The sequence below is a fragment of the Peromyscus californicus genome, unplaced genomic scaffold (genome assembly GCF_007827085.1).
Source record: "Peromyscus californicus insignis strain IS unplaced genomic scaffold, ASM782708v3 Scaffold_14__1_contigs__length_90479793_seg_2, whole genome shotgun sequence".
NCBI lineage: Eukaryota > Metazoa > Chordata > Mammalia > Rodentia > Cricetidae > Peromyscus > Peromyscus californicus.
Window position 1 is genome coordinate 71,580,904 of NW_026294436.1, and position 27,317 is coordinate 71,608,220.

A 27,317-nucleotide genomic window follows, 5' to 3' on the forward strand; every position below is an offset into this window, starting at 1 on the left:
TGGTGGACTGTGACCGAGAATTATAAACCAAATAAATCCTTCCCTCCCCTAAATCACTTTTGTTGGGAGTTTTTTTTTTTTTTGTCACAATAACAGAAAGGAAATCAGAACAGTAACTCAGAATATATTATATTATATACTTACATACTTATGCAATTGTTTCAGCTCCAGGTGGAACATTTTTACCAATTGGAAGAATGATGGAATCAGAAGAGAGAAAGACAAAGGGACAAGAAACCTTAAGTTTGCTGCGGATGAAGACTGTCACTCACACAACATTTTAAGAGCAATTTGACTTTCAGCTTCACATCTATCTCTTTATTCTCCTTGATCAGCACAGACCATAGACAAAAGGAGACACATGTGATCAAATATTGCCTTTCTTAAAAGTAAAGTCCGGGCATGGTGGTGCACGCCTTTAATCCCAGCACAATAGAGGCAAAGGCAGGTGGGTCTCTGTGAGTCTGAGGCCAGACTGGTCTACAAAGTGAGTTCCAGGACAGCCAAGGCTACACAGAGAAACACTGTTCTGAAAAACGAAAAAATAAAAAAAATAAGGTGTGTCTTTTGTCTTTTAATACAAGTACATAGTATCTTTTTTTAAGTGTTAATTTTTTAAGATTAATTTTTCTTTACTTGTGTGTGAATGTCATGCACATGCAGGTACAGGTGCCTGGTGAGTGCATGGAATTGGAGCTACAGGTGGTTGTGAGCTGACTGCATGGGTGCTGGAAACTAAACTCCCTCCATTCTTCTGCAAGAGCAGCAAGTACTCTTAACCACAGAGCCATCTTTCCAGTCCCTATGTAAGCATCTTAACAATCACAAAATTGCCAAATTCTGCCAATGTTTAGTTTCATTTTGGGATATATTACACATCAATCCTCATATAAAAGCAGAATATTATACGGCAAAAGCTTCTCCAAATCTTTGTACAAAGAAGATAGGAATCATGGCTTTTCCATATAAAGTATTCTAAGGGTTAAATTAATAGCAGAGATGATCAAATCCTTGCTTAAAATATGCTCCATCATAGGGGGAAAAAAAGAAGAAAAATGATGGGTATTCACATGATTGACAGCCTTTCCAAATAGAAGTGTTGCTATAATTAAGCAATAATGTATGAGCGAGTGTGCGTTATGACAAATTGGAAGCTTGGTTGATTAGATTGAGCATATAAGCTGTCAGTATAATTATCATATTTTAATCATTTTTCTCCATTTTTTTACAACAGCATTGTCTTCAGCCTCATTTGGTGCTTATTAGATTGATGTTCTTGGAGGAATTGTACAGCATAAAACATGTCCTCAAACAGGATGAACTTTAGATAAGGCTACAGCTATGTCTATAAACATTTGTAACAGTCCTGTCTCCACTTGCTTCTCCTACTGTGTCTCTTGCGTCGGAAAGAAAGTTTCTCTTTCAAGATAAAAATGAATAAGCCTGCACACATGTACCTCCACGGAGTGCTGCTACTTTTCCATAAAATATATAAAATGTTTATTAAAAGGTCTTCAGAATGTCATCCAATTCTTTGGTTCTCCTTAATTACAAATTTTGAATTTACTAGCCACACAGGATCCCTCTAGGGTCTAGGGGCAGATAGAGAGAGGTGGCAGTCAAGGTTCTGCTTAACTGAGGGTCCCTTGTGCAACCACTGAGGAGTAAATATGAGAGGAAAAGCATGATACTCTAAAGGTCTCACATTTAGGTCTAACACCTATGCATAGATTAGTCATATGTGTTCACAGAGGAAGCTGCGCTAGACTTTAAAGGACCTTGAATATTACTTTTTAATCTCTCTGCCTTAGATCAGAATTCTAGCCGTAATGGTCCCAGCCCTTCATTCTCCCAAAAAGGAAAGAAAGCCCTCATCAGGCCCTTAGTTCCATACGCTATCTTTGTGAGCCACAAGAGCTGGGTGTTATAAAATACAGGGTTCGGAGTGTAGAATAATACACACACCTAGAAGCTGGAATAATCTCCATTTCTAACTTATAAACCACTTCAGGACTGGGAATGTGGCTCCGTGGTATAGCAGTTGGCTACATGACTGAGGACATAAGTTCAATTCCCAGAACTAAAGAAACACAAGCAAACAAAACCCCCAAACTTCAGCTGAGGTGACGGCTCAGTTGGCGTCGCTTGCGGTGATCAGTTCATGATGACTCAGAACTGATGCACAGTGGAGCTGGTATGCACTTGTATGCTCAGCTCTAGGGAGGCAGATCTTTAGAGCTCGCTGAAGTGACGTCATCGCTTGCGGTGTGAGCATGATGAGTCAGAACTGATGCACAGTGGAGCTGGTGGTACAGCAGCATGCACTTGTATGCTCAGCTCTAGGGAGGCAGATCTCTAGAGCTCGCTGAAGTGACGTCATCGCTTGCAGTGCGAGCATGATGACTCAGAACTGATGCACAGTGGAGCTGGTACAGCAGCATGCACTTGTATGCTCAGCTCTAGGGAGGCAGATCCTTAGAGCGCACTGACCAGCTGCTCTGTCCCACTTGGTGAGTTCTGGTCCAGTTAGTGACCCAATCTTACAAAACATAGTGGGTGTTGCTCTGACAAGGAACACCTGAGGTTGTCCTCTGACTTCCATACATATGAAAGTACATGCATGTGCCTGCACCCTGTGTCTGCACACACAAGAACACACATATACATACGCATAGAGTAGATAAATACCACTTCAGGTTTTCACAACCAGCACTGTGACTAACCCATGGCATCTTTTCCCACTAGGCCACCAGTCTCTGGTTTCTTTTTTTTTCCGGTCACAATACATCCTGGCTGTGATACAGAATTGCTCCCTGAGTTCTCTTACGTACCTTCACACAGAGAGTGATGCCTCTTTCTCACGTAGGTTATCCAGATTCAGCTTTCTAGACTGAGTACAGGATCTTTTTTTCCGAGTCACTTTCCATTTCCTTCATGTGAAATGAAATACTACAGTGACCTTTTTAATTCCCTGGACTTTTTACAATCTTAGAAATTCAGCATAACAGCAGGTGTTTAATCTTCCTCACATGTGTAAGAGACAAAATAAAGCAGAGGGAGGGTTGACCTACAAGGTGGCAGAGCTTTCAGGGAGTCCTGCCCAAGTGCCACTTGTCTCTGCTTACATTTATTCAAGCCCTACAAACAACAGCCATCTGTGCCTGGACCACATTTTGAAACATAACAGAATGGTCATATTCTATACTTCATTTCTTTTCTAAAAATATAATATTAATTGGCTCCAAATGGCACTTATTTAAAGGTTTCAAAGTCTTCAGTTTTTAAAATATGTCTTTGCAATTTCTTTGACTCCAGCCTGTAACTACACGATGCATGGATTCTGCAGTCCTGTTTGTTTACATGAACATCCAAGCGGCCATGAGCCGGTTCGGTTCTTTAAATCTAATGAAACGGTTAGCCAGTGCCTGATCATTTAACCAAATGTCATTATAAGTGTTTTTGAGTTTGAGGTCTCAGTTGTTGTGTAGTTTGGTTGATGGATGACATGGCCTTAAGAAAAGGAAGGGGGGGCACACAAAGAACGATGTTTGTGACATTGCCCAGGGTCACAGCTCTTAAATCCGCTGTCCATACAGCATTGTGATCAGGGTGACTGACGAGGACTCAGTTCTGAGCTGTTCAGGCGTCACACTGATAGGAGGAAGTGGCCCTCCCAGGATTCCCGTGAGCAGCTGGCGAGGGGCACAGCGAGCACAGGTGGCTCCTGCCCTGGCTCCCCTCTTTTCCAGGTTCTGGGCTGAGGGTCGGGTCACATTTGTCATGAAATTTTGCACTCTGTGGCTTTTTAGGTGGTCGCCATTCACAAGCAAATCTCTCAATGCTTTATCTTCCAAAACTGTTTTCCAGAGTCTGAAATCTAGCCCTTTAACGAAATATGGGGTGCCATCTTAAGGGCACAATGGTGCTGGATTCTGACTACTTAATGAGAAGTACCACTGAAGAAGTATGAACGCTTTATAGAGTACTGCTCCACTTCTCACTCGGTGGATTTTGTGAGTCACCATGATTACAGTAGAAAAGGACAGTCCCACTGCTTTTCAGCTTCAGAATTGTTCTTCATGAGGGAATGTACATCTCTTAGGCTAGGGAGGTGGCTAGTTTCATAAAGTCCTTGCCTTCTAAATAGGAGGACCCTCATTCAAGTCCCAGAACCCACAAAGCACTGGAGAGGCAGAGCGCCTGGGCCTCAGGCGCCAGGTAACATTACCTACTTGATGTGTTCCCGGCCAATGAGAATGGACAATGTCTGAGGTATGACACCTGAGGCTGTTCTGTTACCACTACACACATAAAATAAAGTGAATAAATACTTTAAAAAATAAACGGTGCTCTAGAGGTGGCTCGTGACATTACCTGTTTGCTGCTGAGGTCTGAGGACCTGATTTGGATCCCCAGAAACTGTGAGAGGCTGATCTCAGTAATGTGCATCTGTAGTTCCCGGGTTCCCTTGCAGGGGTAAGAGGTTGACAGGAGACTCTGGAAGCTTGTACGCTGGCTAGCCTGGCTTATGCAGTCACAAACGACAAGAGACCCCACCTCAGACAAGCTAGAAGGTGAAGACCTACACCCAGCGTTGCCCCCTGACCTCCATTTGTGTGATGTGGCACAGGTATCCCTTCACATGTGCATAAGCACACACACATACATGCACACACACACACACACACACACACACACACACACACACACACACACACACACACAGAGAGAGAGAGAGAGAGAGAGAGGCAGACAGACAGACAGACAGACAGAATGTATCTCCTAGTAGCTTGCAAGGCCATAATTAGCCCTTGAAATACAACCCCACACAAATTGAAAGCAAAGCGATGTATAATGAAGAGACTCTATCATTTATTTGAGGACTGGAAATTAAAAATATTGTTGCGTGGAATATCCTTTATACAACAAAACGAAGACCTTCTGAAAAATCATCATCAATTCAACTATATACACCAGATATAAAAGACCATAGAGCTGGTAGATTTATAAACATTTAATAAGAATTTGAAGCAACACATTCTTGGTCTGTGACTTAATGAAGTTGTGTTTTTTGCTTGTTGTTGATTTTCTTTTCTTTTCTTTTTTTCCCCCCCAAGGTAGTTCTTTCTTTAAAACTGTATACCTCTTGATGGAGCTGGAAAAAAATGATAAAGATGTCATTGCTTTGATCTGAGACCGGGAGCTTCAGGCTTTGTAAATTGGTTCTATTTGATTTATGTTAGATGCCATCTGGACATCATCGACAAGAACTAACTGTGGTGGTATAGTGTTCCCCCAAATATTGTGCACCCTAATAAACTTATCTGGGGTCAGAGACAGAACCGCCACAATATTAAACATAGAGGTTAGGCAGTGGTAGCACATGCCTTTAATCCTAGCATTCCAGAGGCAGAAATCCATCTGTTCAAGGATACAGCCTAGCATGGTGACTCACGCCTTTAATCACAGAAAGTGAGCCTTTAATCCCAGGGAATGATGGCAGAAAGCAGAAAGGTATATAAGGTGTGAGGACCAGGAACTAGAAGCATTTGGCAGGTTAAGCTTTTAGGCTTTGGAGCAGCAGTTCAGCTGAGATTCATTTGGATAAGACTCACAGGCTTCCAGTCTGAGGAAACAGGATCAGCTGAGGAACTGGTGAGATGAGGCGGCTCTGGCTTGTTCTGCTTCTCTGATCTTCCAGCATTCACCCCAATACCAGGCCCTGAGTTTGTTTTGTTAATAAGACTCTTTAAGATTCCTGCTACAACTAACTTTTATTTAAAGAAATATTCAACGGTAACAACGGCCCCTTAGCGTTAGTAGAAAGTGAAGGGGACTTATGATTGCACTGGCAGGAGAGGCGTTTCCATGGGTAAGAGCACTTCCTGCTCTTCCAGAAGACTGGAGTCTGAGTCCCAGCACCCACGTCAGGTGGCTCACGGCCACCTCTGACTCCAGCTCCATGGAGAATCAATGCCTCTGGGCTCCACAGGTACTTCACTCCTACACACACACACACACACACACACACACACACACACACACACACACACACTTAAAATATAGCAAAAACAAATTTGTAGAAAAATGCACAAATTCTCTTACTTCACACATTTCAGACAGTACGTTATGGGTGTTTGCTCTTGCTAGTTGATAATTTTACACCTTCACTGTTCTTTTTTTTTCCAAACATAGTATTGATCTTTTTATACTCTTTAAAAGAATCCTGGTTATTTAATCCTGATTACGTATGAGTATTTCCAAATTCTCGCATAACTTTCAATCAAGCAACAATATATATGTTTTAAAGCTTTATTTTGCTATTTATTTATGTGTATCTATGTGTATATACAAGCATTTGTGAATATAAGTGTTGGCAGAGGCCAGAAGAAGGTGTCAGATCTCCTGGACCTGGAGTCATAGGTGACTGGAAGCCACCTGACGTGTGTGCTGGGAACCAAACTAGGGTCTTCTGGAAGAGCAGCATGTACTCTCAACACACAGAGCCATCTCTCCAGCCCCATGCAACAACCTGTTTTATCTATCTATCTATCTATCTATCTATCTATCTATTTATTTATTTATTTTTATTTATTTTCGAGACAGAGTTTCTCTGTGTAGCTTTGGAGCCTGTCCTGGAACTCACTCTATAGCTCAGGCTGGCCTCAAACTCACAGAGATCTGCCTGCCTCTGCCTCCATCTGCCTCTGCTCCATGAGGTGGTTGTCTTGCTTAAGCCATTTTTGTTTGGGGTTTCTGTCACGTTTTGCTGAAATGAACTTCACTGATACACACAGCTGAATATCAAGACTTTCACATTTTTAACGATCTAATAACATCCAGTTTAATACATGAATAAGCCAGATACAAAGTCCGGGTTTTGATAGACTCTTACCTTGCCTCGTGACTCTGTGGAGGCAAGCTTTACTACATTCTCACATCCAGGAGAGGATCACTGAACCACAGGTTTAACTTCCTTTTTGTTTAAAGATTTTTATTTTTGTTTTTGATTATGTGTGTCTGTGTGTAGGTCTGTGCACATGAGTGCAGGTGCCTTTGGAGGCCAGAAGAGGGCGTCAGATCCCTTGAAGCTGCAGTTGCAGGTGCCTGAAGGGAGCACTGGGAACTGTACTCAAATTCTCTGCAAGAACAGTGTGACTTCTTAACTGAGCCATCTCTCCAGCCCCACAAACACAACTCAAGGATTTTTTTCTTTTCATTCCTTGCTACATAGCTGAGGATGACCTTAAACTTGTGATCAGCCTGCCTTCAACTTCCAAGAGCTAGGATTATAGACACAGACCAACATGCCAGGATTATGTAGTTCTGGAACTCAAACCACCTGAGCCCTCTGAAGCATTTTAAAGCAATGTCCATTTTTGAGCAGAGGATGAGGAAACAGATTGCAGAAGGATGTCACACGGTACACCCTTTTTAGAGTCAGCATGGCTTGGATTTGCCTTTCTTTGGACCAGATTTCACTATGATTCCTTTTGATCTTGTATTTCCTATTCAAGCACTGCACTTAACATGTGTTATGAACATAATGTGTTTAATTATCTGTCTCTCCCGTTTGACTATGTGGACATGAAGGCAGGGGTTGTTTCTATCTAGAGCGCTTAGCAGAGCAGATGAGCAATGTCAGCAGTGTTCTGTTCAGAGAGTGAAAATAATTATGTGTATGAACACATTGGAGGAGTAATTAGGTAGAAATTGTCTTGTTTTTGAGTCCATAGAATAAGACTAAGATTTGTGGCAACAAGTCATGCTTTATTGTTACCAAAAAAAGAGACATGTTTAATCAACATCTTCTCAGCCTGACTCAGGCCCCTCCACGTGTGGTGAGTCTCCCACTACAAGAATACAAGCAGAGCTCTATGAGCCTTTCCGAAGGATGCAATTCTACAGACCCCTGTTCTGAGAGGACAGTAAGACAAAAGGAACTCTTTATTCCCCTCTAAACTATGAAGCCAATTCCTGTCAGATCCTGATTCTAAATGGGGCAAATAAGGGAAAACGAACTGTAGAGAGTTCCTCTTGACGTTGGCCATTGGGGATAATAATGACAAACCAATAGAAAGGTCCTTTTCCTCTTAGTGCCAAGACTCTAGTGAAGGAAATAACTCTCAAGCATGTAGAGAATAAATGAAGCCATTTTAGGTAGCAATAAGTACTATGAAAAATAGGTTAATATACAGGGAATGACAGGCTTTTGGTCCAAATGAGGTCTAGATGAGCAGGCAAACATTAGTATTTTTTTTTTAGCATTTGTATAGAAATAAATATCTAGGAAATATTTACTACTAGCAGTGAAAAGTTAATGCTATCTCTGAAAACCCTGGTTCTTCTGCAGGGGGAAGACTGGAGGAGTTACAGCCATTTGGGGAAGACAACTACATAATCAGTAAATAGTGACTTAGAAAATGAGAGACTAGGGGTAAATGTGGTAGGACATAACAGACAGGGACAACAGAGTGGTAGGAGTGACCAGAGAAGATGAGGGGATTGAGAGAACTGTGAAAATATGTCATTTTACAGTAACATCACCAGAAGAAAACCAAATGTTCAAGATTATCATTAGCATGACAATGGGATGCCTGTTAGAGGCCCCCATATTTGATCTGTTACAAATCTCTGACATGTTTCTGTATGTAAAATGTGTCATTGCAAGCTCAGGGCCCATTAATGTGTGTACATGGCTCAGCAGCAGATGGCTCTCACTGTACAGACATTATCAATGCAGATATTAGCTGCTTGGATGTTGCCCATTCCCTATACCTACTTCCAGAGCTTATGCCCTAGGGTTACTTAATTGTAAAGGTTTGTATTATGTGAGTCTCTCTCTCTCTCTCTCTCTCTCTCTCTCTCTCTCTCTCTCTCTCTCTCTCTCTCTAACACACACACACACACACACACACCTTCAATGTTTCAATAATTATTTGTTTTTACAAACACATTTCAATCTTTTTTCCCTCCCTTTCTCTTCCTTTTTATTTATGAAACAGTCCAAATGTGTGCTGCCCACTCCCTGATCCCGGAGATCCACCCCACAGCTTCATGAATGCATTCCACTGCTGAGCTACACTCTTAGCATGTGCTTTCTTTTAGGAAGAAGTTACTGATATTGGAGGGGAGAAAAGGGAAAGCCTTTTACATTCATCATCTACTTATTTCTTCCAAAAAAAAAGGTATTATTGTGAAGTTGTTCTCCTGACACTGAGCAAAGGCAAGGGGAAATGATGCCACCCACTTTCTGTGGTTATTGCAAATAGCAAAACGTTCCCATCAGGGTGAGTCTGGATGTTATAAGGGGAAAACATGATAGCTCCATCTAAAGAGTCCTCACATGTATATGCCAGAGTTAAAATACGCTCATGTTGTGAGAACAAAACCAGGCAATTTATTTGAGGGAAATGGACACCTTTATTAATAGACATTGAGTGTTGTTATCCCGCTAAACACTTTGACTCTGGCGTGTGTTACTGACCCCTAAGTCTTTGTCAAGAAACAACTCTCATCTCCAAAGCAATTGGAGTTTTGAAACAGAGAGCAATCACATAAAAATTTATTTAGGGAAATGAAGTGTTGCTAAAGAAGGAAAAATGTTTTTGTTATTATTTATTATTATTATTACATAGTCATTCTTGGGATAATCTGACTGAGAACACAGCACACAAGGCTCTCTTCAGTTTGTGGGAATTTCAACTTGTCATGAACAAATTAGCAGACACAATTCTATGTCCTTGATTGCACTGTGTGAGGACAGCCTTTATCCTCTATCAGGAGTCCTGGGCATCTGGAATGTCCTTCTGAAAGTATATGCTGCAAATTTACAGAAGATTAGGGACCTGCCTCCAACACTATATGAGTGGCATAAATGAGGAGTCCAAGCATAAACCCCGTATGAAAGCACAGCCCATTTGCTGGTTCCTAAAGCTCGTAGGAAACAAGGAACAACCAGATGTTGATATACTGCACATCTGGTACTGCAAAAGGATGTTTGAGATGCGTGAGACAGGAGCCATTTTTTCCATCAGCAGTATCTTCTTAGGGCTGCACGCCAGTACCCCTGGGATAAAGATGTCAAACAGCCCCCCAAAGAAACAAACTCAGTACCAGGTTGTGACTGTGTCAACGAACAAGATGGGAATTCAGGGCAATTACCAGGATGCATTTCAAAAATTGTCAACAATTTTCACACTGTTTGGTCAAATCTTTTAGGAACATAAATTATGCAACAGCCTTCCCCTCTGGCTATTTCATTGTACATTGAATATGTAGAAGAAGACATGAGATTTTGCAGACATTCTTAGTTTTATATTTTGAAATTTAGGGGTTAAAAAAAAAGACAAAGAGTTCCTATTATTCTTACATAGCAGCATTTTTAAAAATTATTTGAGGAACATATTAAAATAAGATGAACTATCAGAGAAAAGCATATCTTAGTAAACAACAGTGCTAATTTTAAAGAATTGTTACTAGAGCCTACCACTACATCACGTAAACAAGCTTCATTTCAGCTCATATGGACAGACTCTGCTGGAGTCCGCTGTCAGTCTTAGATAGCAGTCTGCAGTAAATAATGTGAAATTATTTCAGATCATTTCAATAAAAATAGTATTCTAGACTGAGAGGATAATTATTTACTAATAGTTTTATTTTATGAATTATCTTCTTTAATATGTATAAGGAACCAGGATTGTCATTGATTTAAGGCTTTTAATATTTTTATCTTGGTGGTTGTGCGTGTGTGTGTGTGTGTGTGTGTGTGTGTGTGTGTGTGTGTAAAACCATTTTTAAATCTCTTGGTAGGTTTTTGATTTTTTTTATTTGTTTACTGAGAAGACTTGGGGAGGTTGGTTTTGCTTCCAAAAGTATAATATAAAACTTATTTCCTATGGATTAATTTTTATCAGCATTAAACTATTTCTAAATGCATATTCACGAACATTTAAAATATTTCCTCTCATTTTGAACCTCTTGAAAAAATATCTTCAGTATAAACAATGCTTAGGAAATATGATCCCAAAGAGGCCTCAAAGTAAAATGGCTAGAAAAAGATGAATGTGGTCAGCAAACTTCCTGCAACATGGAAAAGAAAGAATTCCTCCGGAGCTTTGATTTGATGTTTTCTTTTACGAAGGCACCTTGAAATCCCCTTCTCTCCGGCCACGTCTCCTCCTCCTCTCGGCCACCAGATGTCAGGCTTTCATTGTGAATTTGAATTCCCTCACATTGCTGCAGTTGCAGTCCTCTTTTTATTTGTAAATGTTCGCTATTCTGAAATTATATCTCCGTCTCAGTCCAAGCCTGCAACTTGAGAACTTGATTTTGAATATGAAAATAACGCTGTTCATTTGAGCTGTTTTACGTGTGCGTGTGCAGCTGCTGGTGGGAGCGTTCTGATTTCAGTTCATTCTTGACTGAGTTTTGTATTTAAGATTTCTTTACATTTATGATATACATCAATAACCCTTGTCTTTATTAAAATTGACATGCATCTATGACCCCAAAATATGGCTACATTTCAAACAAAATATAGGTAATAGGAAATATGGGTGATTTTATTTTTAAGAACATCAAATATGCTTTTTCATTCTTACAAAATAAAAACCAGATTGGAAAGTACTGTATTTTCAGTGCAAAACCTGCCGCAGGGATATTATTTCCTCACTAACATCTACAATAGTTGTGGAAATTTTTCTAATGTTCTCATTTGATAGATGAGCATCATTTAATTTAGTCTTTAACATAATTTTATTTGGAAAAAAGTAAACATCAGATCACTTTCTTATTTTGTATATGCTGTGATCCAAATGCATACATGTTATTAAAATATAAATTTAATCTTTCTTTGAGTTACATATAAGGTGTTATGGAGCGAATCTGCATGGCTCTATTACATGTTTTAAAGAATTATGACCTTTGCTTCTGTGTTCAACTCCTGAAATGAATTAGTAAAACACAGCCTAAGAAATGGCCTCCTACAATGGCTAGAGACAGTCTGTGGCACATCCTTTTTGTGTATTAAGATGTTCATACCTGCTTACTTAATCTGATTCTATGTGATGTAGAAGTTCAATGGTATCATGGATATTACTGGAGCATGATAAACTCAGCAAAGGCTATTTTCTGTTTGAATCACTCAAAAGGTAATTGAAAAAAGATGAAGCATTTGCCATATAAATTTAGTATGTTTTAGTATGATTCATAATGGTAAATTGTAAAGTTTCCAACCAGTTAAAAAGAAGGAACGTGAAGAACACAAGGCTCTGAAGACCTTCATTTGAGCCCAGGCTCCCGACCCTGTGGAAACCTGCCTGTCTCTGGGCTGTGAATGAAATGAACACAATTAACATTACTCTCTGTCTTTATTCCTAAAACTGTTCTTTATTATTCCTCCCAGTTGAAAACTGTTAAATCACTAAGACTAGCGTTGGTGGTTCTGATTTTTTTTTTTATGAAGGTGCTTGATTATTGTTAGTTTTAGAGTTTCATTAAAATGACGATGTAAACAAGGACTTCGTTATTTCATCCACATTCATAGTTAGGTCTCACTCCTCTTTTCCAGTGTGCTTTGGGACTTTTTCAGCTGGACGTATTTGTGGTTGACTTTTCTTTTCCTAGCTGCAAAATATTTTTCTTTTAAAAATAAGCTTTATTCCATGTGGCCTCTTGAAGAATCTGTATGTCTTAGTAAGTAAATAAAATGTAGCCTTCACTTGCTAGTCAGGACTCCATCACCCCACTTGCTACAGGGACTATTCAAAAATTTGAATACTTGTCAAAGGTTTACTTAACAATTCCGAGGTCAATTTGGTTTCTTGTGATTTACGCAGGTGCTCTGCTTATAATAATTGATTCATCGCTTACTTATACCCCATGGATTGTATTACACTTACAGAAAGGCATTTTAACTGTTGCAATGTAGACTTGCAAAAAAGGGAAAGAGGGAGAAAGAGAGAAAAGAAAGAAAGAAAAGCAAGAGGCATCCCAGCTCCTCTTTGAATTTCTGAAACACAGGAAAGATCTGGGTCATATCATGGATCAAAAGCCTGTTACCTTTCCAAAGAGACTCAAAAAGCCCTGAAAATGTGAAATCATGAAACATCACGTTTTTGAGCAATATCTGCACAGCTAAGAATAATCATCTCCACTTTATTATCTCCTGCACCTACTTTCCATTAATAAGTCCACAGCAGCAAAATAACAAAAATGATGTTGACCTGCAAGCTTTTGCACCTGAAGCTTCCAGCATGAAGCTTTCCATTTTAGACCCAAATGGAAGAGATGCAGCATAAAGCAAGCATGCTTGGTGAGTACTGGGATGTTCTTATCTTTAAAGGTATGTACAACACCTTACGCTATAAAAAAATTACATATAACATTTTAACATAAAAAACCACACCCTGATCACATGAGAGTGCAGTGTGGAAACTGAATTTTTGGAGGCTTCAATACAAGGTAAGTGTATTCTAAAGAGAGGTCTTTCTTTCTTTCTTTCTTTCTTTCTTTCTTTCTTTCTTTCTTTCTTTCTTTCTTTCTTTCTTTCTTTTCCCTACTACTTTGGACACTTAGGAAGACAGAAAATGCTCTCCCCCCATTTCTTTCTTTCTTTCTTTCTTTTTTTCAAGAGTCAAATGGTGCTTTTACTTTACAAATCACTTAATAGCTGTTTAAAAAGAAAGCTGTGGTTCACCTCTTCTGCCCATATCCTTTTCATTATTGTTGCAAATATTTTTTAAAGCAATTCTTGGTTATGAACATGATCATTTTGTCCATGGCAGAAAAAGACTTCTGAAGGAAAAGTGGTACTTTGTCCAAAGGCATTTTCAAGTGCCTTTGACAGCAGCATGAAATAAATACAGCAAAATGTAGCTGCACCCACTTCAGGCTCTCTGCTCGTGAAACATAACTCATTAAGCTAATATGCCATCCCTCTCTTCCCAGGCCTCAGCTCCGGGAGGGTGTTTCTCTGGAGGGAAAAAGAAAGTTTGAGTTTTCCTGTCAACTTGATCTGGCCGATGGGAGTCCTGATCTCCCCATCCTAATATCTTCAAGTGCTGGGAAATCCAATTCATTAACTTTTCCAAATGGTTTTAAAAGTTTTCTTTCATCAGGGACCATTTCGACCTTCTTTATCCATATGAGTCTAGAGACCAGAAATACAAATGACAGTAGCTAGGAGCCATCAGCCTGTAGCCCGGAAGCCTGCCCTATGTGACTGTATGCTGTACAGATAAATTATCTTTGGGCAAAAAAAAAATCTATAGTTTAAATGAACTGTTAGGAGCACAAAGCTATGAAGACAAGTCTTTTAAGATCAGAATGACTCCACTTAAATGTTTTGATCCTAGAAATGAAACACATAAGAATATTTTGAAACATGCTCACTGTAGAATACATTTTAAAATACCCTCAGAAATAACTCTCTTCTCTCATTTATGTGCTTACTGAAATACTAAAAGTACACCAAAATCCTAAGAAGTGAGCAAATTTCAGCACAGGATGATTGTTTTTCCTCAAGCGACTTCAAAACTATGGGAGAAATCTTTTTAAAAAAATGTATTTGCTTGAAAAATGAATAAAATTTACATGTATTTCTCTACTGAATGGATTCATTAATATTTAGAATATTGTTATAAAACATGCTCTACGTAGTCAGAAGGACAGTGATCATTAAGCAAAAATGATTATTAAATGACAATTTTATTTACAACATATAAATGTTTACAGCCATTTGTTACAACAGACTTGTTTAATGAATCAATATAAAGTATTGTGTTTATAAAAACAAAGTGTCTTTTTTCAGTTCAAATTTAGAATGCATTGGAGTTTTTAGGCTATAGTAAATAGTTTGGAGATCTGTTAAATTGAGACAGATGAAGGTTTATTTTTAAGGTCATCTATGCTTATGGGTGGTGACGCTTAATTTTGTAGATTTTGAATTTATATTTTCTTAAGTTTCACATAGCTTTATTATATCTACCAAAAAGGAGAGATGCATAAACTAGAAATATTCCAAATATTTAAAACAAAAAGTAAATCATTATTCTTTCTTTCTCTGAGTCAAATGTGACTTCATTAAGGTGTGACAAATTAGTAAATCTCTGTAGTTGACAGCTTGAAGAGAAAAAATTAAGTCTAAAATCAATTTGAATGACAATATTAGTGAGAATCATCATAAAAATTTATCAAATACTTTAAAATCTGATCTATAATAGGCGATGGTACGATAAGATAAATTTCTTGGAAATCATCTCATTTCTATTAGCTCTGTCTGCGCCTTTCGACACTTAGAGGTTAGCCATCATAAACTCCAGTACTTTATACGTTTTTCTGAAATTATAAACCTTACAACTGTCCTGAAGCAAATAGAATGATATTCTAAGCAAACAGACATTCCAAACTACACCTATGCATAGATTATCTTTGAGAGGCATGATAGAACAAACCAAAGCTGTGGCTTGAAAGTTTTGCAAAACAATAAACTTTCCATTGAATAATGAAAATATATATCTTTCATTACAAGGGGTTATTTTCCTTCTTTGCTTGATACAGAAAGCATCTAAACATGGATGCTTGTTAGCCTTGTAGAAAAAAAGATTCTCTCCAAGAATTGCCAAGCTCTTGAGATCTTGGCTGCTACTACTTCCCTATATGAGTGAATAAACATGTGTGGGGTAGTGACCCCACCAAGTAGCACTTGGGATAAATACAACCTTTCCAAATTCTGGGTTATCTTCTTTCTGTCCCCTTCTGTGCCTGGAATGTCTCCTTATCTTTATTTTCTTAACCTTCCCACACCTGACCAAAGAATCAATGTGGGTAAGTTACCAGTCCTGGCCCAGAAACATTTGTATGGCTAGTTTATAAGTATATCAATTTGTTTATGGTGTTAATTGTAAGAATATTAATTTATTTGGAGTGTTAATTATGACAGTCCACTTTGGCCCTGTTACATTTATTCCTTATTTAAGACACCTGCCAAATTTCTTTCTCTTTCTCTCTCTCCACACACACGGGGGTGGGGGGTGGAGGGTGGGGGGTGGGTGGGAGGGAGGGGTGGCTAGAGACATCGAACCCTTTGAAGGACAACTTCAAAATCAGCTTCTATACATGCAAACACTAACTTTAACCTTATAATCTGAGTGGTTTCTGGTGACTACATCGTGTGTTGAATTTTTTTCTTTGCACTGGGACTCTAAGTGTGCCCCAGGACTTGCCGTGTTTTCTTTCTCACTTCCCACCCCAATGCTAGTAAAGTGGAACTGAATGTTTTGATAACTTTCAAGTCCAACATACTTTGTTTTAATGCCCATCTCTTGAACAGAATTTTAAAGAAAAATAACGTGTGGATAGTCACCCACCCCTAAGGATGGCTTAAAATCTTTCCCTCATTTGCATAGCAAGATTTAATTTCCATCTCTTAAATATGACGAATTGCTGAGATTTTCTTCAGTTAATGCCTTTAACAGCTCCCAATAAACTTCATTAATCAGGCAAGCTCGGGCCCAATGTGTAGCCTGGAAGCAGCTAATTTGCTTGATGAGACCCCGACTTTAGTGAATAAACAGGTGTATAATCTGAGGGCTTTATGGTCTTAATTACAGTCTAATCAGTTCAACGGTTGGCGGGCAAAAGAGAAAGGAAAAAGGAATGAGGGGGGGCGTTTCTTTCCCTAAAAGAGGAGGTAGTCACACCCTTCCTTACACCTCAGCTACTGTCGTCCATACTTTCTCCCCGCGTGTTTCCTGCCTTCCATTCTCTGTTCTGTTATTCACCAAGGCCTTTCTCTCTGCGGTCGCTGCTGCAGCCGCTTCCCCTGCTCTCCCCCAAAGCCCAGCTCGCTTCCCCGTCTCACTCTGGCTCTGCACCTTCCGGGGCTGCAGGGTCACTTTGCTCCCGGCCTCCTCGGCTGCTCCCTCTTCCTCCACCTCCCCTCCCCGCCTGCGCACCCTCCCTGTCACCCGTGGGCCGCCTACAAAATCACTTCAAGGGCAGTGGAACTTGGAAGGACGAGACAAAGCTTGGGCATATGGTCCAGTCCCCAGATGTTGCCTTTCTTCTTCCCAGGCACACCTCCCTCTTGCCCGGTGCGGGCGCAGCCCCGCGCCCCCTTGGCCAAGTTCACCACCGGGGAGAAGTGGCTTCATTCGGGTTAAATCTTTTGTTTCTCCGGCCTCCCTTCCTAGCTGATTAGCACCGCCAAGTCGAGATTCCCTAAGCCGAGTGATTGGTGTTTAACTCTGCAAGGAAGGGTCGTCTTGTTTGTGAACAGGACTTGGGTACAGAGGAGGGATGCGGAGAGGCGAGGTGCTGCACCCGGGACAGGATTCTGCCGGGTGGCCCGGGCCCTGGCGGTCCCAGGCTGTCGTCCCCAGGCGTTGGCACCTTCCTAGTCCCCGCAGGGGCACGGGCTTGGGTGGGTGGTACAATCGTGCTGCAGATAACAAGAATCACCCCAAAAGAAAAACGGGACTCCTCTCAGATCGGCGTCTTGGGGACATTCGGGTGCGTCCTGGCATCTCTGGGCCACAAGTGCCCCTCGCCTGTTAGGTGACCCCAATTTGAGCAGATGGGAACTTCGCGCCTTGGGTGGAAGTGACAGTCCTGTGAGCAGCGCTCTTGGTCGGCCTGGGAAAGAGCTGGGTAGGCAGCGACCTAGTGCACCCAGGACAAGGCAGGAGCATCCAGGCTCCAGACTGCCAAGCCGGTCCCCGCGCTGGCTGAGTGGCTAGCTGCTTGGCTCCCCTATTTCGGTCAGCCAGGCATCCACCCCACCCACCTTGTGGTCAGCGGGTGACCCCTTGCTGAGCCAAACTGCTTTTGGTGGAGAGTCACGCACATGCAGCCACAGCAGCTGGCTGTTCCACTCCCAGCCTCCACCCTCTTAGCCGTGATGGATCCATGAGCTCCCAGAGCCAGCGCCCTCCCACCCCCACCCCACCCCCTACCCCCATCAGCTGCCTTGATCTCTGCAGAACCACCCAACTTTCCTGGAGACAGGTCAACAAAAGAGTGGGAAGCGTGGATCTTCCGCAGACAAACAATGAAATAACCGAGAAGCCTGTTTGCATACACATTACCCTGAACCCGATCGCCCAAGAAAAAGCCACAGCGCGCACGCAGCCGCACTCATCTTATTTTGTGTGTTTTTAATTTGCTTACATTGAAGGATGGTGGAAAGAAAGAACGCTGCACAGGAAAAATAAAAGGGCGGCCGCAGGGTCTTCCTTTCATTTTCCTTTTAGAAGTCTAAGCATGTCCGGATGTCCTATACGAAGCCACCGCCAGTTCAAACAAATTTGTAAATTCTAACCGAAGAAAGAGACTACCACAGTTAGATGTTGTTTTCTTATTGTGCTGCCCCCATCTCAATGATTAGGCATTGTGAATGTTTCCTGTTTTATTTAGGCTTGATCTCAAATCTTCAAATAACTAGTATTAGTATTTTTAAAAAGTATCTAGTCATTTTGGAAATCAAAGTATATAAACCACACACACAATAAAATCCACTATCAAATATTTTATTCTTTTGCAATAGAAAACAGAGTTCTATGCCAAATGACCAAATCAAAGGAAATATTGATTGCTGTGGAAAGGACATTTTACAGTGTAGTTTCACCCTATATATTTCCAGTAAGTGGTTGAATTAGCAGAAAATTATTTAAACTATCGATGTTACAATTGCAACTTCTTCAAAAGCAGATCGTGGCAATAGGTTAAACCATGTAAATATCTAGACTGCCACAGTAAATCAAAGGTTTCTTAAAAACCAACAGGATAGAATTAAAAATTTTAAAAACATATTTTATTTTTCTGCTTTTTTAAACTTAGTCATTTCGGACAATAGATGGTCCTTGGCCTTTTGTTCGTTTTCTTTCGTGTGATCATAAAAGTACAAATGTATTGCAGCTGGGTGAGTGAGACATTTCCCCAAGAATGGCCACGCCAGCATCTTCTACTTATCTAAACTAAATTACAGCTTAATAATATCCAGTCTTGCTGCGTGGATGCACTCGTACACCTGAGCGGCCAGGGCATCTTACTGCCTAATTTCTCTTTTGTATTATGTCTTGATAATGAAAATACATTATTATTTCTCTTTTAAAATCCCTCTTTGCCCCCTCCCATGTCCAAGTTCTGAAAATTCTCAAACCAGCCCAGAGAAATACAAATGCACAAGGCGACAGGCGAAGCGGGCCCTGTGTTCAGCACTCAATCATTTCCTGTCACAGGTGCAGCCACTATGCATTATCCTGCCGTGATTGATAGAGTGGGTTTGTGGAGACCGGGGGAGCCGGGGAGGCTCAGATGGGGTCCTGTCATTTGGGCTCCCTTTCCTACTACCTGTGGGGAAAAGCAAATTCTTTGTGGGGATTGGTTGTTTAGTGAGTTTTAAATTTTACTTCCTCGTATATAATAGAAAGGTCATATTTCCTAAAACTGAAGTATAGCTTTAAGGTTGATCTTAGAGAAAACTTCATGCTGGGGAAAACAAAAGGGCTAATCATGATAGAATAGGCCTTGTTACACGTAGCCTTGGCACGTTAGAGAACACACCTGCAGTCACATTTCTTGTAATTGTCTTAGTAATTACTACTTCTTAAATCCTAGTGCATAAACAGAAAAATAAATAAATGCCTTATACTTCCAGATGGCCACTAATATTGAACTTGATAGCTGTATCGGAAGGCTAAGCAGAGGAGTTAATGTCATTATGAATTAATTTACTAGATGTTGAATTGTGGTATTATATTCCGTTCAGTAACAAGCAGAATCCCTGATTAACAGCCAGTTTCAGTCTCACATAGAAATGCAAGATGAAAGCATTGTGGCTATACCTCGTCTTAGCTGGGGTGAAGATTTTTCTGTGTTTGCTTTTGCTATGATCAGCCAAGATCTTAACTTAATTAATGTAAGATCAAGGCTGACAACCATCACACCCGTGTTATGTAAAACTATAAAATCCTCTAGGTCCTTCATTTCTTTTTGAAATGGCTAAAGGCAAAATGATTTGCATAAGGAGATCTCAGATTTTAAAATGTAAAACTTCTTTCATTGGGATTATTAAGTGTCTTTCAGCAGTGCCCACAGATGTTCAGGCCCCCACTACAATGCTTTAATATTGTTCTTGTGGGTTTTTTTTAATACACAGCCTAATCGATTGTTTAAAATGATAGAACTGGGGAATTAAATGGCTTCTTAAATGTTCCATTTTTTGACAGCAGAATGTTCTTTTGTATCTATATTTCTCATTTTATAACTGTAGCAAACAATATTGTTTCTCTGAAAAATTCTGCCAACTAAATTAGGATCCCAAAATGTGCATTTTTAAAAGCTGACAAATTATACCCAAATAAAAAGAGGGCTGGGCATTGTGACTCATATACCTCTTGCTAGAAAAAGGGCCACGTTTATAAGGAATTTTTCCTTTTATTTGTTTTCCCTGTGATCGAGAGAGTCTGGCAAGCTCAACAGTTAAAAACATAAAACAAAACAATCTGGTAGCTCAAATCATCCATCATTTGGGGTAAAGATTTACATAAGAAACACTTGTAGAGATGCACTAAATATATACTAGTGGTAATTTATATAGTAAGTTTCTCCTTTTTAAACCAAGATTAAAATGAGAGGTATATGAAAATTTAGATGTTTCTCAGTAAGCCCTCAACGTTTAGGAAATTCCTTGAAATTGCTGCACGTAGAGCTGAGAAAGAGCTTGCACAGGTCCAACTGTGGAACTATTGCGTGCAAGTTCAAACACTGTCCATCAGCAACTGTGGAAACACTGTGTGCAAGTTCAAACACTGTCCACCATTATGTTTTTCAAAGTTGGTGAAACAGCTTTATTTTCAGCATTTTTTAAAATCAGGACTTTAAATATTCAGATAGTTCTTAGTTATTTTAGCTGTTAGGAATGTGTTTTGTAACAAAGATACAATGTTAAAGCACATACCACTTTATTGTAATTAGTGTCCGGCCGTCTTGGAGTTATAGTTAATTCTGTCCACTTTGTTTTGTGTTAACTATAAAGCAAGAATAGTAGTTATGAAGTATTCGTGATACAGGATATTCCTCCAGCATTTGATTTCCCATCAGATGAAAAGCATCCTCAGAACGACAGCACCACAGTGAGTTTGTAATTGAAGAAGAATCTCTTACGTGCACACAAGACTTGCTGTTTCTTTGAATGCCAGTGAGTTTCTGGTTTACACTGAGCCACACTCACAGCGCTAAAATAACAAAAGATCATGGCTGGTTAAGTGAAACAGAAACTTCGTGAGATGTCAAAAGAAAATTTGATTGGCGCTGGATGTGAGCATGTGCTGGTCTGCTCCGTACCAGGTAGTGATAATTTTATCTAAATATTGATCTAGTTTGTAGATGTAGCTCCGTGGAAGAGTGCTTGCCTAGCATGTTCAACAGCCTAGATTCAGACCCCTGGCACTACAATAAATAAATAAATACATACATACATAAATAAATAAATATTGATGCATGACGCAAAATTGACTGAGAGGGCAAATACTATGTCACCCAGGAGCAAGTTAACCACTTCGGTATATATTCCCAAATATATTATGCTAGGTAGCAGACCTAATGCTGCCAGTGTGGCCACTAGGTGAATTTGTCAAAGACCCAGGTGCTGGAGTGGCATACACATTTTCCTGCCTCTGCAGCTTCTGGCCATAAGGCCACTTCGGAAGGACCAAAAGTGGACAGGGCTGATTTCTCAATAACCAGTGATGTTGCTCAGTCAATAAAAGCACCTACACCCTCTGCCTTTCAATTAGAAGTGTACACTTACATGTATACATGTGCAGACACAATGGGATTTTTCAAAGAACAGTGTCACAACACACAGGAGGAAGGAAATAAGGAGAAGCAGTGTGAGGGACTACAAAAGCTGAAATTTAAAGGATGATCTCAACCAGCTTGAGTAATGCCATACCACCTGCTTGCTTATGCTTTGGGAGGGTCGCAGACATTGGCTGCCATGCCAGGAATTCTCAGGTTCAAAGCAGCACAGCACCTGTACAAATGCATCTCCACGTGAATTCAGTGATGCAATGGGACAAGGAGAAGGTAGCCGCCACTGAGTTCTCTACTGGAAGACAAGGTCCCACCCGTACATCGTCTCCCTTTTCCTCAGCAGAATTACTCGTTAAAAAGTGTAACATCTATTAATTATTTGAGAATTCCTTACATGCATATGGTCATATTTAGCCCCCCCTTCCTTTCTCCCCTCATTCTCCTCATATCACACCCACCCTTTTCCCCTTCCAACATCACGTCCTTACGTTTTAATTAATCCACTCGGTCCAGTGTTTGCTACCTATGTGCTTGGGGGTTTGGTGCCATCCACTGAGCTTAGCAGACTGCCAGGGCACACACTCTTAGAGAAAATTCTCCCTCCCCTAGAAGTCATCAACTGTGGAGAACTCCTCAGCCAGGGATGGAGTCTCACGAGCCCCTCCCCCTCCATGCTAGAAGGATGACTAGTTTGGTCTTGTGAGTGGTTTTGGGCTGGGGTCATGGGTGCAGAATCCTGTCAGGCTTTGCTCCAGTCCTCCCTAATCTCTAGGTCTCTCAGTCTTTCTCCCCATCTTCAGTGCTGGTCCCTGAGCCTTGTAGGATTAGAGTGGCCATAGGTGGCCCGTTTGTAACTGGGAACAGAGTCACTATTTTTGTTTAGTGTCTTACAACTTTAATTTTTTTCTTTTAGAATTCCATACATATATACAATGAAAGAAAGTTATATCTACCCCTAGTTCCCTCCTCCAATTCGCCTGGTCCCCTACCCACCCCGCCATCCACCTCCCAGCTTCATGTTCTCTTCTTTCTTTATTTTTCTTTTCTTCTTCTTCTTAAAAATAAACCCACTAAGTCCATTTAGAACTGTTCATATGTGCATTGGTGTGGGGTCATCCATGGGTTCATAGGCAACTTACCAGTGACTGTACCCCCAAAGAAATGATTCTCCCTTCCTCAGTATCAATCAATTGCCAATAGCTCCTCAGTTAAGTCTGGGGCCTCTGGAGCTTCTCCCCTAAAGCCTGCCTTGATCCTGTGCATGTCTCCTGCAGGCAACTTCAGCAGCTGAGTTCATGAGTCCATGTTATGTCTAGAAGATGACATCTCACAGCACTCTTCCCCATTCTCTTGCCCTCAGATTCCTTCTGCCTTCTCTTCTGAGATGTTCTCTGAGTCCTGGAATGTGTCTTCCAGCTATAATTTCCTCCCTGAAAAAATGCCACGTACATGAAACTCATTAAAGTAGACTTGCACACTGGTTTATTACTAATGATAATCATGTGTATATGTGCATGTGTGTGCATGTGTATGGGTAGTTCTTCAGTGACAGCAATATATGTAGTCATATCAAGAATACAAAAAAAGAAAGGACATGGGTGTCTCTCTGGGAAAAAGACAAATGGCACATAGCCAAGTGAGCACTTAGGTGTCCATTCAACCCAATGGATGAACTCACATGTACCCTTTTTTGTTGCTCCTTTAGCTCAAAAGTAGTCTAGAAAAATGATTGGAGCTACTGTTCTAGACCATGGAAACAAATTGGGTGTATTTAGGCAGAGGTTTGATTTTGCAATTTTCCAGCTAGAACTTTGTTGTCTCAGTCACCACCTGGCTTGGGGTTAATGGTGAAACAAACAAAAAACCATGGGCATCCCACTCTTCAGAAGGAGGTCTGGCCGAGTGCTATTCAGAGCTGTGCTGCTACAATGGTGGGCCATGGGTGTGCAGCCCCAGCAACAGCTCACCATGAGGCCTGTAGCCTACACTCCCTCCTGGGACCCAGGAACCTTTATGTTCACAAGGTCATGGCCATTTTGTCTGCATGACGAAGACAGAAAAGTGACACCAAGCAGTGGCATTCTTTCTTGGAAATGTATTTTCTTTAACCAATGACAATTTTCAGGAGGTTTTGACCAGAGCTGTTTCTGATTCAACATCCGAAACAGTATAAAGTGTTGGAGACCAGGGATCTGTTTGAATTAAACTCATTGGGCACAAAGCTTACCTAGTAGAGTCTTTAATGCCTAGACGATGCACAGTATCCTGTATTCATTTTGATTACATAAGGTGTGTGCTAAGTAGCTATATTTTTGTGCAATAATTGTTGGTTGGTCTTCAACAACCATCTCTGCGTCTCTAAGGACTGAAACAATTGTTGAGGACCTAGCGTCAGCCTGCCTGTGCATCCATCCCTCTTTTTTCCCCTTCGTCTTTTAGGGCACACACCAGTGTGGAGAGGGTTAGGTCACCATGATGCACATGTGGAGTCAGGAAACAATTTCCTGGAGTCATTTTCCACTTTCTACCTTTATGTGGCTTCACAGGATCGTACTGAGGTGACCAGCTCAGTACTGCAAACACCTGCTGAACCACCCTGCTCACCCCACAACCTTCTCTCTCTCTCTCTTTCTCTCTTTCTTTCTCTCTCTCTCTCTCTCTCTCTCTCTCTCTCTCTCTCTCTCTCTCTCTCTCTCTCTCTCTCTCTCTCTCTCCGTATATTTCTTCCCACCTTGGAATCACCAAAGAAGTAGGACAACAAAAATGCCAGAGAAAACAGTCTAGTTCATGGTGGTTATTTGTCAAAAATGACCTGTTAAGCATTTTAGAAACATGTTAGTGGATCAGCCAAGACTGGAAAAGCATAGGACTAGCTAGGCATGGTAACCCAGGTCTGCTAATAGGTGATCATCAGATGGATGGGTAGAAGTTGGTAAAGATCTGTGTAGAGAACTTTTAAACAGTGTGTGTGTGTGTGTGTGTGTGTGTGTGTGTGTGTGTGTGTGTGTAAATATTCTGCTTGGTAGAGACCACAATAGCTCTCTACTGAAGCCCCTTCTAATGAAGAAAGCCCCACCAAGAAGCTAGCAAGCCACAGCTGTGGAACCACTGCGAAGGAGGTATTGAGTTTGAGAGTTCTCTTCAGAGACAGTCAGGGGCTGCGGGGGTGGGAGGGAGGCAAGAGGAAAACCAGGAGACTTAGTGGAACTAAAGCATCTGTAGGAAACTCATGACTTGGTTATGTGTGGAATGGCTGCTTTAAAAAAAAAAATAGGAAACTCAAATGGGCAGCATCTACTTACCGGAAATGAACACTGATTTCAAAACCCATAGATACCTCTTTGTTACAGGTGGCAGGAAAGGGCTGAACACAGCAACAAAATTTATTTGGCTTACAAAGCAGGTAGTCTTTGGATTGGCATGGAAAAAGACTTCATTGTGTAGTTCAGTAAGTTACCAAATACCCACTTCCTCTCCTCTCTTCCTACCGGAAGCACCTACAGCTTGATCCAGAGCCTCTGGGTTCATAGTGGATCCATTTCCCAGCAGCTCCTGTGCATATCTCAGCTCGGCTTTTGCTGCAGGGAAAGACCGCACCCTCTGAGGTCCAAACCAAGCACAAAATTAAGAATTAGTTCAACAGATGACCACAATGAAGCCTCTCTCCCCAAACATCCCACATTAGAGAGTTCCAAAACTGTTTAGTATCGGGGGCCATATATGATAGGCAGGCAAGTTTAGATATAATGGAACAGGCTGTGGTTATCACGGGCCAGTTGAATAGAGAGGTCACACAGTAATACTACCCGCTCTCATATTTTCATTCTTTGGCAAGCCAATGGCTTGGAGCTTTGCACTTTTCTTTGCTGTGATGTATGAGGTGCTTGTAACAGAGATAAAGGGTTCAGCTCTGGCTCTTCCCAAGCTTGTTCCTGAACTAGTATCGTTAGGAACATCAGAGCACCTAACAGATCCTCTGTAAAGCAGGCCACCAATTTGTTTATTAAAAATAGAAAAAATACGATTAAATGGGGCATTATATTCTTCTCGGAAATAAGTATGGATTCTGAATCTTTAGGTTTTTATGTTTAAATCAGTCCAGTTTAGACAGACACAGTGAAATAAAAGCTAATGTGAGAGAGAATATAAAGAAGTCGAAGCTGGAAGGGGACTGAGTTATTTCTGGAGGAGGGGGCATCATGAACACACACTTGAAAGCAATGCCCTCCAAAGGAAGGTGCAGGGCGAGAGCTCCAGTGTGCTCCTCCGAGGAGCTATAGTGTCTCCCTTTGGGCCCCTGCAGCCTGACTGCTCTGCTCAGCAGGGACGGGTGTCAGAGAGCTGCAGGTGTCGCTGAGGCGGTGAGTGATGGCCCCATCAGCTTCCCACCGCGATCCATCATGCGGCCCCAGCCGGTGAAGAATCACAGCCCTAGCAAGGTGCTGAGCCCGGCAACATATCATTAAACAAGGTTACCACGGGCAGATTTGTTCCCATGATCAATCTGGTCAATAACCGTTCCACCTCGCTGTACAGTCCCTCCCCAACCCCCACCCTAAAACATAAACAAGCATTATGGAAGCGTTTGCAGAACAATGTAAAGCTTTCTGAAGTCTTCATTTCTCCGGTGGCATTCCCAAGCTTCTTCAAACACCCGTATAAATCATGAAAAATAACCTTTTCTACAGGATATACCCCCAGGCAAGCACTCTATCCTAATTCCATATTTTATTGCCTGATACCGCCTGATTTTTTTTTATTTCCAATTGATTACTGAATAGCATTGGGACAATTTCTTTTTTTATTTCCCCTCAAGTCTGCATAGCTCACTAGTTTCTTCCCTTAGGAGGTCCCAAATGAGACAGAAGTAAAACACTTACTGCTTTTACTGCTCAGCTTCAATTCTTATGCTTTGCATTTAACTCCTTCATAGGTCTCTGCAGAGGCATCTCGGTGGGGTTGGAGCCTTGCCTAACCGGAAGTACCTGGACTCCACTGATCATGAGGGAGACTGGAGTAGCCATGAACTGCAATGAGTTAAAGGGGAACTTCATGGGTAAAACCTGTTCAGGGCTCTCTGTAGCTGCTGGTTTGTAGCAAGATCCCAGTCCAAACAACTGAAAAGTAAAAGTTCTGCAAAGAAACAGTCTTTCCCAAGGATGACCCATTCTTCCTGACCAGCCCCACCTTAACCGTTTCAAGAACTTTTCATTCCTCTCATTGTATTTCAAAATAGAATAAGCATTTATTTATTTATATGTTGAATAAAACAAAAATGCTGTTCTATTGAATAGCTTCCTCCTTGTCCCAGCGTTCAATTGTCAACTCGGTTATTCCTTATGCTTGAGTCATTTATGCTGGTAAGTTTATGTGCACTTAATTAAAAATAAGTGTGTACATGTCTTTTTAAAATAGATGTGCAAGTAACCTTGGCCTTCATTGAGCTTGATTATTTTGCTAAACAGAATAAATGATTGTAGAAAAAAATACAATTGTCA